General features: G+C 38.7%; 1 protein-coding gene across 2 annotated transcripts in view; it reads left to right on the forward strand.

Annotated features, from left to right (window-relative positions):
- The window catches only part of LMNTD1 (lamin tail domain containing 1), a 489,113-nt gene that overhangs the window by 69,127 nt on the left and 405,198 nt on the right, over positions 1–14,788 (forward strand). The window lies entirely within an intron of this gene.

The following is a 14,788-nucleotide window of genomic DNA, read 5'->3' on the forward strand; positions in this document are numbered from 1 at the left end:
TTTAAATATGTATTTCTCAAGTCATTAATTCATTAACACATTGGTGAAAGTGTATTTATAGAGCTCAGTGCATTACACTTTCTGCTGACAGTAAGAAAAGAATTCAGAAAAAGATGAGCTGATTTTGTAAACTGGTTGTCTTGACAAGTTATGGATATGTACTTAGTCTAGGGCTCTTTCTTTGAATTAGGGAGGAGGTTAATTTTGGTTTTGTAATGGGCTTCCCTGGTGGCTCAGATGGTAAAGAATCTGCCTGCCAATGCAGGAGACTTGAGATCTATCCCTGGGTCGGGAAGATCCTCTGGAGAAGGGAATCGCCATTCTTGCCTGGAGAATTCCATGGACAGAGGAGCCTGGCGGGCTACAGTCCATGGGGTCACAAAGGCTGGACACAACTAAACAACTAACACACACACATACACACACACACATTGGTGCTTGAAGTGAAAGCAGAATGCCTCTTTTCTACCACCATATTAAAAAAAAAATCAGTATCTTTTAGAGATTATATTATCTGGAAAGGTCAATGGAAAGCTGAAAGAGATTTTTCATTAGTGTGTGTATAAATCTCATACCCAATAAAATATTCAATGTGGAAATATTTGAGCCAAGTTTCATTAGACATTACATTCCTTGCTTGGAATGCATGGCACAGTGCTCAGTCTACCAGCCACCTTGTGCATGGGTTCATTTGGGCTTGCATGGATTATCTAGAAGCCTCAGAAGACCAACACTCACCTCTACCTAAAACACTGCCTTGCCTGGAATTATTTTATTTGCATCAGTGAGACCATATGCAACTTTTAAAAACCTGGGATGCCAGCAATGGTCTCTTCTTCTCCCTACACTTCTTTATCTTTTCTTCTTTTCATTTTTTTAAAAAAACAGAAACCTCTAGAGCCATCAAGTAAATGGTAAACAGTCTCCACCATTTATTAATTCCTTTGGTGTTACCAGCAAAGGATTTGGGGTTGTTCTAAAAGGCTTGATGGCAGGAACTTCCCTGGTAGCCCAGTGGTAAAGAATCTGCCTTGCAATGCAGGAGACCACACCATGGGTTCCATCCCTGGTCATGGAACTGAGATCCCACACGCCTCAGAGCAACTAAGCTGATACGCCACAACTCCACAGCTACTGAAGCCAGTATGATCTGGAGCCTCCCTGCCACGGAGAGTCCACGTGCCACATCAAAAGATCCTACATGCCTGACACAGCCAAATAAATAAACAAGTTAAAAATAGTAAAAAATAACAACAAAAAGTCACGATGGCAGAGCCATCTGTGTGCTTTCCAAAGATGAATTCTCATCACACATTTCACATAAGATGGTCCTGAAAAATCTGGTGGTAGCATTCTGCCCTTTCCTGCAACAATGTGACACCTTGTTCCATTCAGTTAACTAAAAGCTTGGCAATATTTTCTCTAGAGCTGATAGGATAGTGAGTGCCCTTACTAGGAAGCTTCCCCAGGAGTCAGAGTACTAAGGCTGTGCTGAGTCCACCCACTCAGCCCATATTCTCTGGTGTTTTCCAATACATTCCTCAAGTGTTTAGTGTTAAAAAATTGGACAGCTTTTTTTTTTTCCAGTTACTGATACCAAGAATCATTTGACTAGTCCAAAATGGTTTTGAGAATAAAAAGAAAACTAGATTTAGAGAGATATCAAACCTCTATAGGACATTTTATCAAATTCTTACCTCTTCTGGAAGGTCTTAAGTCTTAAAGAAGCAAATTCTAAAAGGGAAAAGCATGTTTAAAAAGGAAGGAGAAAGCCAATTTCCCCCATCATCAGTTTAGTTTATTTCAGTTCAGTTCAGCACATAGTTACTGAACATCCATAGGTGCTAACATCAAATGAGATGCTGGAGATACCAAGAAGATGCAGTTTCTTCATCCAAGTAAATCAAGGTTTAATGGGTGAGACAGGAACATAAAATGGACACTTTCAAAAATATGGCAAAGACGATTACGGAGTTGTTCTCAGGGTGCTGTAGGACTCCAGAGGAGGATGCTGTGGTTAGTGCAGTGATGGGTAGATGGATGCTGTTGAATGATGATAATGCCTTAACTATGTTTAAAGTGTGAAAAGGAGATTGCAGGCTAAGAAAGATTAAAGTGGGGAAAGGGAAAAGAGGTGATTCTGGGAAGGTTAGAAGGCAATTCAGGAGAAAAGAATAACATGGACAAAGGTGAAAAGATGCAGAATAGGATGTGCTTACTGGAGAGCTGTGAGTATCTATGAACCCTGAGTATATATTATGAAGAGGGGAATGGTAGAGGATGAGGCTGGAAGGACATTGACCACTCAGGTCATTGAGGGCTGTAATGAGAACATGAAGAATATGGAGAGAGTTGGGCCAAACCCTAAGAAGCAGTAACATTTAAAGGCTAGGCTGAAATTAGGACATGGAACAACAGACTGGTTCCAAATTGGGAAAAGAGTACATCAAGGCTGTATATTGTCACCCTGCTTATTTAACTTATATGCAGAGTACATCATGCGAAATGCCAGACTACATGAAGCACAAGCTGGAATCAAGATTGCTGGGAGAAATATCAATAACCTCAGATATGCAGATGACAGCACCCTTATGGCAGAAAGCGAAAAAGAACTGAAGAGCCTCTTGATGAAAGTAAAAGAGGAGAGTGAAAAAGTTGGCTTAAAACTCAACATTCAGAAAACTAAGATAATGGCATCCGGTCCCATCACTTCATGACAAATAGATGGGAAACAATGGAAATGTTGACAGACTTTATCTTTGGGGGCTCTAAAATCACTGCAGATGGTGAGTGCAGCCATGAAATTAAAAGACACTTGCTCCTTGGAAGAAAAGCTATGACCAATCTAGACAGCATATTAAAAAGCACAGACATTACTTTGCTGACAAAGGTCCTTCTAGTCAAAGCTAGGGTTTTTCCAGTAGTCATGTATGGATGTGAGAGTTGGACTATAACGAAATCTGAGCTCCAAAGAATTGAAGCTTTTGAACTGTGGTGTTGAAGAAGACTCTTGTGAGTCCCTTGGACTGCAAAGAGATCAAACCAGTCAATCCTAGAGGAAATCAGTCCTGAATATTCATTGGAAGGACTGCTGCTACTGCTGAAGCTCCAATACTTCGGTCACCTGATGTGAAGAACTGACTCATTGGAAAAGACCCTGATGCTGGGAAAGATTGAAGGCAGGAGGAAAAAGGGACAACAGAGGATGAAATGGTTGGATGGCATCACTGACTCAATGGACATGAGTTTGAGCAAGCTTCGGGAGTTGGTGATGGACAGGGAAGCCTGTTGTGCTGCAGTTCATGGAGTCACAAAGAGTTGGACATGACTGAATGAACTGAACTGAAATTAGGAGGTACCCCCAGACTTCTTCAGATAAAGCATGTGTGTGTGTGTGTGTAAAGAAGGGATTAGAGAATGTACTTCAATGCTTAAACAAAATGACTCTTCCAAAGACCCTTAACTCTGAAAATCCTCCAAGCCTTATAAGTCATTCATTCTTCATCAGGACAATAGAAGGCTTCTAAGAAATTTAAGAGGCACACTCACATTTTCTTCTCTTTTCAGTTTGTGGTTTTGAGATAAAGTTAATTGATAAGAACTTTGGTTGGCCATTCAAGACAAAAACTACTTCCTTCAGAATCTTTTTCTTCATTTCATACAGGAGGGGCATATTGGTGGGTTTGTTCCACTCTTTCCTGGATAGAAATATGGCTTCAGTCATTAGTCATTTATTTCTTTGACCAGAAATTTAACAAATATTTAGTGAGCATCTACAGTATACACAGCTAGGCACTGTGGAGGATAGAAAGATGAAAGAGGCACAATCTGCCTGTGTTGAACCAAAATAATAGCAACACCAAGAAGAATGTGATCAGTGTCTCAAGAGATGGTCACTAAAACTGTGTGATGTTACTGACTGATGTGCTTTGTCTACTACTCTTGGTAATTATGCCTAGAAACATCCAGAAAATACTTCCATGTATCCATACTTTTAAGTCATAGTGATCTGTAGGTTCAGACAGAGAAAACTATAAATTAAACCACATGACCTGTCGGAAGAATCTGTGATGAGAGAGATGAAATTCAGTCAATACTATTGCCATCTACGTTATATGAACAACTCTCTTTGGTAACTTGTTAGATATGCTCATGTTATAAGAGTAGAAAATGCCTGCTTTTAAAAAATAAATATAAGATAATGTGAAGATAATGTTCAAACAATGTTTTTTTTTTAAAAAATCTAAATGACAATAAAAAGTTTAAATCTTTTTTTTTCTTTTTTTTAAATTTATTTTATTTTATTTTTTAACTTTACAATATTGTATTGGTTTTGCCATACATCAACATGCATCTGCCACAGGTATACATGTGTTCCCCATCCTGAACCCTCCTCCTTCCTCCCTCCCCATACCATCCCTCTGGGTCGTCCCAGTGCACCAGCCCCAGGCATCCAGTATCGTGCATCAAACCTGGACTGGCGACTCGTTTCATATATGATATTATACATGTTTCAATGCCATTCTCCCAAATCATCCCACCCTCTCCCTCTCCTACAGAGTCCAAAAGACTGTTCTATACATCGGTGTCTCTTTTGCTGTCTCGTATACAGGGTTATTGTTACCATCTTTCTAAACTCCATATATATGCATTAGTATACTGTATTGGTGTTTTTCTTTCTGGCTTACTTCACTCTGTATAATAGGCTCCAGTTTCATCCACCTCATTAGAATTGATTCAAATGTATTCTTTTTAATGGCTGAGTAAATATGTTTAAAATTAAAAATATTTAAACTGGTTTAAAGTTAGGTAGAAAACAACCAAGCAAATACAAAGCAGAGATTCTTTCTTGCTTTAGCTCTGAAATCAAAGAGTCTAATATTTATGGGAGATAATAAGTTATATTGTCACAGGATTTAAAAATTTCATTATCAGTGCAAAATAAGTCAAACCTATAGTCAATTTCTTAATGTCACAAGCATATATCAACATTTGAATATGAAACAAGTCTATATTTCCTTTCTTGAATTATTCATTTTTGTATCAGAGATAATGTTTATACAAACCAATGAAAATTTGTTGGCTATGAGTACATTCTTTGGTGGTTTACTGTTAACCCTCCAGACATAGAAGCTGTAATTTTTATTTCTCAATTTTCATTTTAATTCACATAGTTTAAAAAAGCCCCTAGATTTTTAAAGGCAGCTAAGCATGTTCTACTGGAGGATCTATTGATTCATCCTTTTGAACACTCACCATGGAGATAGGTAGTATTAAATCACAGCTGAGTTTAGGTACTTTATTTCACACAGCATTTGCATTTTTAAGTAGTGATGGTTGTGAAAAAATGCCTATTTTCGTTCATCAGAGAGAATTTCTTTGACTGACTCGTTCAATAACAGATCTGACAAGGCCTTTGGTGACTGAGTTCTCTCAAGGCTCAAGCCAATGTCAGCTTAATTGGCCTCTTCCCACCTCATTATGTTGATAGTCTATTTAGAAATTGCAGACTAGCTCTGTAACAGCAAATAACTGGGTTCAGCATGATCAAAACCTCCTGTTTACCCAAACCTGTTCCTTAAAGAAGAGGTTCCTTAAAGAAGAGTGTAAATTTGTCCAGCCCTGAGTAAAAGAAGTTTGTAAATGAATAAAGATATATTTGGAAAATCTCAATCCCCCATTCATTTAGTTATAGAGCTTAATGAGTAGTATTACCTGTACTTGGTGTGCACAGATAAATGCTTCTAATGTCACCTCATCAATGCTTTATGTGTTTTGGCTCCTGCTCTTCTTCAGATCCTCTGTAGCAAGTGTCTGAATAAGTGCAAGTGCATCTTAAACATAACTCCTAAGTTCATTGCTGGAGTTAATTTTGTTTTCATTTGGCTTTGAGTTGCTCAGGGGAGGGGCTGCCTCTGCTGTTTCCTTTACAACTTTCCTGATAGCAAGATATGCATGCTTGCCACTGGAACTCAATGGGCATCATCACTTGCTTGCCATCAGAGCTTTATTAATAAGCAAAGAACTGAAAAATAAGCTTGGTTGGAAGCATGTGATAAAGCCAGATGGAAGGCCTTATCTGCCAGGCAGATTTGGACTCAATATTGTGTGAGTGTGAGCAGCCACAGGAGCTGCATCAGAGGCAGCCAAGCTCAGCAGGTGGACAGCGTGGTGGGTTTGGGGGAGAGGATGGACTAGGCAGTGTGCAGCCTAGAGTTTAGGCAAGAAGAGGCAAAGGCCATACATATAGAATGTAAATGTATATCATAGTGAAGGAAAGCCCTGATCATTAAAGTCTCAAGGAAGTGTTGAGATTCAGAGTTGGAAAAAAATAATTGAGCAAAAAAGGGAAAGGGAGACTATTCTAGTGTGCTACGGACATTAATGGAATTAATGAAATTTCAACAATAAAATTATTTTTGACAAAAATTCATGTCTTCCTCACCAGGTTAAATAGTTTTTTCCTCCCTCCTTTCCTTCCTTGTGTCTCCTCCTTCTCCTCTTCCTTCTCCAACAAACGCTGTCAACAAATCCTACATTTTATTCCACCCCCACCCCACCCAGTGTCTTGGTTTGATTTTGTTGATTGGAAACTACCTTCCTTTGGACTATTCATTTCTGCAAAATATGTTATCAGACCTTGAAATGAATGACACAGAAAAGCTTAAGAATAAATTCTCTGGAGATTTTTTTTCTCAGATAACTATGCAGAATGTTATGGACATGGATTTTTGAAGACTCCTTTTTGTTCCATGATTTCCTTGAACTCCCTTGGCAGAGGTCTGGAAATTCTCTCAGATTCTTCTAAGATTTGCATGTGTGCTCAGTCACTTCAGTCATGTCGGACTCTTTGTGACCCCATGGACCATAGCCTGTCAAGCTCCCCTGTCCATGGGATTTTCCAGGCAAGATTACTGGAGAAGGTTGCCATGTCCTTCCTCCAGGAGATCTTCCCAACCCAGGGATCAAACCTGCGTCTCTTGCATCTCCTGCATTGCAGGTAGACTGTTTACCCGCCAAACCACCTGGGAAGCCCATCTAAGATCTGTGCCTGTTAAATAAGGCCTGAATCTCTAGGAATGTGACCTGGAGGGAAGTACATGTTGCTTGCTTCCATCGGCATAGCCTGCTTTTCTTGTCAGACCCTTCTCCCCTGCTGTGTGTGCATGTGTGTATGTGATAGAGAGAGAGAAAGAGAGAGAGGGAGGAGAGGTGGCAGGTAAGTGAAGTGTCTTTTATCAAAGGTATTAGTATATAGGGCCAGAGGACTGAACACACTCTTGTGTGTTCGAATCTAAATTCAATCACCAAGCAAAAGACTCCATTAAGAGAAAGGAGAATTGGGACTTCCCTGGTGCTATCAATACAGGGGCCCAGGTTCCATCCTTGGTCAGGGAACTAGATCCCCCATGCTGCAACTAAGAGTTTGAATGCTGCAACTGAAAGATTCCGCATGCCCCAATGAAGATTGAAGATCCCATGGACCACAACTAAAACCTGGGTTTTTTTTGTAGGTCACTCAGTCACGTCTGATTCTTTGCGACCCCATATAGCCCATGGAATTCTCCAGGCCCAGAACACTTTGAGTGGGTAGCTTTTCCCTTTGCCAGGGGATCTTCCCAACCCAGGGATTGAACCCAGGTTTCCCACATTGCAGGTGGATTCTTTACCAGCTGAGTCAAAAGGGAAGCCTTGTGCAGCCAAATAAATAAATATTTTTTAAAAAGAGAAAGCAGAGGGGAACTCTTAAGTATAGTTGATGCTGATCTGAGAAGTTCTAGAACTGTAATGCTAATATTGGAGTCACTCTTTAGGAGGGACCAGTGTGACTTAGTGAGGTGCTAAATTTACATAAAAGATTGGAATGGTTGGAGTTGTCTTTCCTGGTCCAAAGTCACCAAAGTAATGAAGCTTAGGAAAAGCATCTCTCCAAAATACTTTGTTTTTCATTTGCAAAAAGGAGGAACAATATGCTCCTTGTTTTGTAAGTCATCAACTGCTCTAAATCTTTAATCAGCTTTATTCCAGGAAAGAGGGAATTGATTGAACTGGATGATTTTCAGAGATAGTATGCATGTATGCATGCATGTTCAATCGTGTCCAGCTCTTTGCATGGACTGTAGCCTGTCAAGCTCCTCTGTCCAGGGAATTTTCCAGGCAAGAATACTGGAATGGGTTGCCATTTCCTACTCCACAAAGACAGTATATTTTTGGCAAATTGAAGATATATAGCTTTACGGTTTAAAGTTCAGTCTCTAGAGTCAAACAAACCTGGGTTTAAATCTTTGTCTGATATTTTATTAGCTTTATGAATTTGGGCAAGAGGCTTAAACTCTGTAATCCTCTTTTTAATAATCTATAAAAGAAGGAAACAATAGAACTTATCTCTTAGGATTTGGGGGATGATTTAATGAAGTTAAAAACATAAAGTTCTTGGAACCATGCCTGACATAAAGTAAATGCTCAATAATAGTGATTTTTACCATTATGATTATTTTAAGTCTAATTTTTCCTTCTCCCAGATTAATATTGAATTGCTATTCTTTTTTTTAAATTTATTTTTGGCTGCATTGAGTCTTTATTGCTGTTCTGGGCTTCTCTATTTGCTGCAAGCAGGGGCTGCTCTCTAGTTGCTGCTCACAGGCTTTGGAGCGTGGACTTAGTTGCTCCGCTGCCTGTGGGATCTTCCCAGACCAGGGATCAAACCCGTGTCCTCTGTATTGACAGGTGGATTCTTAACCATTGGACCATCGAGGAAGTCCTGAATTGCTATTCTTAACTGACTGTGTTTATTCCTATCTCTAAAATCTCAATGTACTGGAGTCAGCTATCTAATAATTTAGCAACATTTTAATTATTTATCAGGTACAAATGACTTTGCAGATGCTGTATGAGAGATGAGAAAGAAATGGAAAATTGAATATTGGTCATGAGACTCCTATTGCTAGGTTAAAGAGACAGAAGATAAATACACAGAAAAAATAGAAGAAAATGTGCAAATGAGTACTTTAATAAACACATTAATTTGCTATTAACAGAATTAATAAAAGAAAAATGAGTGCTGTAGTTTTTCTAATTAACATTTTAACAGTTTTTTGGTTAAATTATTCATACTCATGGGGAAAGTGTAGACAGAACGCAAAAGTATACACTGATATTTCAAGATTCCTTCTTTTCTTATTTACTTTCTGTTTCAGGAACTTCCTTTAGGCATTCTTTTAGAGTAAATCTGTTGATGACAAATTCTCTTCGTTTTATAATGTGTTGATTTCCTCTCCATTACCAAAGGATACTTTCACTGGATATAGAGTTCTAGGTTGCTGGATGTTTACTTTCAGCACCTGAAAAATGTTGTGTCACTTTCTACAAGCCCTCATGGCTTCTGATGAGAAATTCTCTGTCGTTTAATTGTTTTTCCCTTTTAGGTAAGACATCATTTGTCTCTTGCTGCTCTTAAGAATTTTTTCTTTGCCTTTGGTTTTCAGAAGCTTGACTATGATGTGTGTTATTGTAGAATTCTTTTGAGTTTCTATTTAGAGTTTGCTTAGTGTCTTCAATATGTATGCATTGTTCCAAATTTGGGAAATTTTCAGCCATTATCTAAAGATGGTTTTTCAGCCCTGCTTCTTTCTCCTGTCCTTTTGGAACTCCAATGACACAAACGTTAGACCTTTTATTATAGTCCCACAGACTCTGTCCCACCCCATCCCCCCCTTTTTTTTCTAGTCCATTTTCTCTCTGTTCTGATTGGTTATTTCTATTGTTCTGTCTTCAAGTTTACTGGTTATTTTCTCTGTCCTCCTCATTCTCTTGTTGGGCATATCCATTAAGTTTTTTTTCTTTTCTTGATTATTGTATTCCTCAATCCTGAAATTTCTATTTGTTTCTAATTTATATCATCCTTATAAAAACTACAGCTTTCTGTTGTTTTCATTTGTTTCAAGCGTGTTCACAATTGTTAAAGTATTTTTATGATGGCTGCTGGAAAGTCTCTGTCAGATTATGCAACATCTATATTATTTCAGTGTTGGCATCTAAACAGATGAACATTGATTTTTCCCCTTCAATGAGATTTTGCTGCTTCTTGTATGATGAGTGATATTCAGTTGTGTACTAGACATTTACAGTGTTATGTTATGAAACTCTGGATCTCATTTAAATCTTCTGGTTTAGGAGACTTTCTCTGACACTTTTCCAGAGGGCAAGTTGGTGGGAGGCTGCCTCCTCGATGCCAGGTGGTGTTAGAAGTCTGGGTGCCCACCTGGTCTCTATTGACACCTGAGGGACAGAGTGGGCAGGAGCAGTCCTATAGCTGATAAGCAGGCAGAGGAGTCAGGCTCCCCACTAGGCCACCAGTGACATGGCCCTGGCCAGAGGAAGACGGTGCCTCATTGCTGCTCCCCACCTGGTCTCCACCACACAGCTTTGAAGGTGGAGTGCCTTGCTACCACTGAGTGAGGGTGGCAGTGCACGTCTAACACATATGGGGAGATACAGGGCTGCTTTGTTACCACCAGGTGAGGTTCAAAGTTGAGGCTCCGCCTGTGATCTCTACTGACACTGTGAGTGAAAAGCAATGCTACTGTCAGGCTAGAATGAAATTCCTGTCTCCACTAAGGGAGAGGGTGGCCTGTTACGGGCCAGCAAGATCTCTAACCCCCTCCCAGCCTTTGCTGACAGCGCTTTGGGTGGGCTGTACATTTTTCTCTCACTTTTGGGGTGGTATCAGTGGAGACATTTGGAAGCCACTCCCCGCTTAGCACCAATGGTGGAGACCAAATGGGGAGCAGGAATGAGTTACCCTTCTCCCTTAGGCTAAGAGTGGATTGGGGCAGGGGAAGTTATTGTCTAAATGTTCTCTATCTTCCTTGGTCACTCCTTTCCGAGTCCTTTGGTTAGAGAGAATTGACCCACTTTGAGGCTGTTTTTCCCCTTGTCTGTGCTCATTGGCTCTTACAGGTGACTGCTTCTCCAGCAAAAAGAAAATCCAGGGGAGTCACTTCAGTGTCCTTCCCCAGGTCCTGAGCTCTCTACCTTCTCTCTACCTGCCAAAGTCTTCTCTTTTTTTTTTAAATTGTTTATTTATTTTTGGCTGCACTGGGTCTTCATTGCTGTGCATGGACTGCAGAGAGTGGGGGCCACTCTCTTTCGGTGGAGCATGTGCTTTAGGGTGTACAGGCTCAGTAGTTGTGGCTTGAGGGCTCTGGAGTATGGGTTGAGTATTTGTGGCTCATGGACTTAGTTGTTCCACGGCATATGGGGGTCTTCCCTGACCAGGGATCGAACTGGTGTTTCCTGCATTGGCAGGTGAATTCTTAACCACTGGACCACCAGGGAAGCCCACAGAATCTTCTTACATTTATTTTATGTATAATGTCAGGAGTTTTAGTTTACCTCCTTTTTGTTCCTATCTTTGAGCCATAACTCATAACTGGTGAACATGTAAATTTATTTTCTGACCTTTGTATTATAAGTAATTCTCCACTGAACATCTTTATAACTAGAACCTTAGGATAGATGAACAGGAAAACCAACCTGAAGTATGTGAACATATTTAAACTTTTTGATGTCTTTACCAGATTATTTTCCAGAAGGAATATACCCACATGTACTTTTACTAGTAATGTGTAAAAATACTCATTTCAAAAGATACCCTAGACAACTTTAAAATTTTCCTAATTTTAAAGATGCAAATTGGTACGAGAGTTACAAATCTAACATGGTTTTAAATAATATAAAGGATTAGCATAATTTATTATAAAATAATCCACCAAAAAAAGGTATAACAATCATAACATCACCTTTTTGAATGCTTAAAAAGTGTCAGGCATGCTGCTGAACCTTTAACATTTTATTCTCATACCAACTTAATGAGGTAAGTATTATGATCTTCATTTTATGAGACTTGGCGAGTAGAGACAATTTGCCTAGGTCACATAATTAATAAGTAGTAGAACTGAAATTTAATCCAGTGTTCTCCAGCTCCAGATCTCTCTCGTGGATTCACTGTGGGCAGCAATAGTGAGCTGATTTGTTTAAATGATTTACAGGCTCATTCACTGTCAGAAATGGAGGGCAGCATTAGAACATTTCCTCATTGAGTATCAGCAGATGGCATAAGAAAAAACCTTATTCAATCTACTGATTCCAGTTTCAATATACAACTATTAATAAGTGGTGATGGAGAAGATCAGTCAAATATGCCAGATCTTCACCTTAATTGCAGACTATTAAAAACTTTCAAATCAACATCTAGTTTTAAATTATGTGAATGATTTATTTTATGAGAACTGTGTCCTGGAAATAGTGATCAAATCTGGAAGAAAACACAAGCTGACTTCTATCAAATTGGGGTTTGGGTGGGATTGGATGTGACTAAGGTGTCAATATGCTAAGGGATGGAAAAAGAGATCTTTTGCTTTTAAAAAATTTTCACTCAAGCCCTTTAGAGTTGAACTTTGATTACCATTAATGATCTGCTGTGATGACAATGCTTTGAAATACTCAGAGGAATGAGCCAACAAGATACTTCCTTTCCAATCTCATCTAATGTAGCAATTATAATTTGAATCAGAGCCAAGGGAATTATAACAACTGTACAGAGTCAAATGGCAGGAAAACCAAGGTTTATTCCTCACATTTAGACCATCATTAGTGAAACCCTGTGGGCAGTCTGGAGAATATGAAAAATGTCATAAATTGGTGCAGGTGATTTTTAAAGTGGACAGAGGTACAGAATTATTGTAAAAAGAATTTTTATCTAATAATTTGGAAGTCGAGAGAATATGCCTGTATACAGAGATAAATCAGGCCCTGAAGTTCCAATTCAGCTATTTACCACAGCTGATTAAACTGACCCTACATAGGGAGAGATCAATCGTTCCCAGTTGCTGTGGTGTGGTATCATTTGAACAGCCCAGATTTTCCCTTTGTGTCATTTGTTAAAATGGGTGGTGTGTGGAAATGATAAGGCCTTGTTAGACATAAATCAGAGTATGATAAAAATACTGAAATCCACATTTAATGCCTGTTGTTGCTTGCAGTGGGATTCTGATAAAACAAAAAGCCTATTATATATAAAGTTTAAATATTATGCTAATCAGAAGCCCTGCTACTGTTGACATCTGTTTTTATATTTAATTTTTGTTAATTAATTAACAGTGTGTTTATTTAGAGAAAAGACAATACCTTATTAAATAGCTTTTACATACAAATTCAAATGAAAGATTATTTGACCACCAGTATGCAAACAGCATGTATTCATTTGAGAAAATGTTTGAGGGAAATCTTTTGCCTGCAAAATTTTAAGAGTATTTATTCATATATTATATATATATATGTATTTATCTATTTGTTTGCTTATTTATTCATTTATTTATATAAATCCTTGTTATTTATACGCATGCTTGTTTTTCTATTTCTCTGAAGATCATTAAACATTTTCTCCAGGTGAGGAAACCCTCCATTTCTTTATAAATTATTGAGAAAATTGATTAGTAACACTTCAATTGTCAATTCTACGCTAGGATGACATACAATGCAATCCATTGTGACATAAAGATGAAGGTTAACTCAACCCTGATGAAATTTGTTGAAGATAAAATTAGGAGATATAGTCAAAGCATGAAAAATGCAAAAGAATCTGATTAAGTTTTGCTTCCTCTAACGAGATGAGATTTTATATGTAAAAGCTAGAGTGATTTACATTTAATACGTATGTGTTTGTTGCACTCAAAGTTGTAAAAAAAAGTATTTTTTTTTATAAAAACAAGGAATTAATATGAAATTTGGATAAATAATGTATATAAATAAAATAACTCACAACATATTCAGTGGAAGACCATACCTGTTCATAGTTCACAGTACTTGTATATGGTTGGATATATATGAAAAGAGTCAGTCACTCAGTCGTGTCCAACTCTTTGCAACCCACTAGGATCCTCTGCCCAAGGAATTCTCCAGGAGTGGGTAGCCATTCCCTCTCCAGGGGATCTTCCTGATCCAGAAAATGAACCTGGGTCACCTGCATTGCAGGCAGATTCTTTACCATCTGAGCCACTAGGAAGCTCATTGGTATATATAAAGTGTATATGTGTGTGTGTGTATTTAAGTTCAGTCGCTCAGTCATCTCCAACTCTTTGCAACCCCATGGACTGCAGCATGCCAGGCTTCCCTGTCTATCACCAGTGTGTTCAAACTCGTGTCCGTCAAGTCAGTGATGCCATCCAACCATCTAATCCTCATTCATCCCCTTCTCCTCCTGCCTTCAATCTTTCCCAGCATCAGGGTCTTTTCTAGTGAGTCAATTCTTTGCATCAGGTGCCAAAGTATAGGAGTTTCAGCTTCAGCATCAGTCCTTCCAATGAATATTCAAGGCCAATTTCCTTTATGATTGACTGGTTTGATCTCCTTGCAGTCCAAGGGACTCTCAAGCGTCTTCTCCAACACCACACTTCAAAAGCATCAATTCTTTAGTGCTCAGCTTTCTTTATAGTCCAACTCTCATATCCATACATGACCACTAGAAAAACCATAGCTTTGACTAGACAGACCTTTGTTGGTAAAATAATGTCTCTGCTCTTTAATATACTCTCTAAGTTGGTCATACCTTTTCTTTCAAGGAGCAAACATCTTTTAATTTCATGGCTGCAATCACCATCTGCAGTGATTTTGGAGCCCCCCAAAATAAAGTCTGTCACTGTTTCCATTGTTTCCTCATCTATTTGCTATGAAGTGATGGGACCAGATGCCATGATCTTCGTTTTCTGAATGTTGAGCTTTAAGCCAA

Source organism: Bos indicus, chromosome 5 (genome assembly GCF_029378745.1).
Source record: "Bos indicus isolate NIAB-ARS_2022 breed Sahiwal x Tharparkar chromosome 5, NIAB-ARS_B.indTharparkar_mat_pri_1.0, whole genome shotgun sequence".
In the NCBI taxonomy this organism is placed as follows: domain Eukaryota; kingdom Metazoa; phylum Chordata; class Mammalia; order Artiodactyla; family Bovidae; genus Bos; species Bos indicus.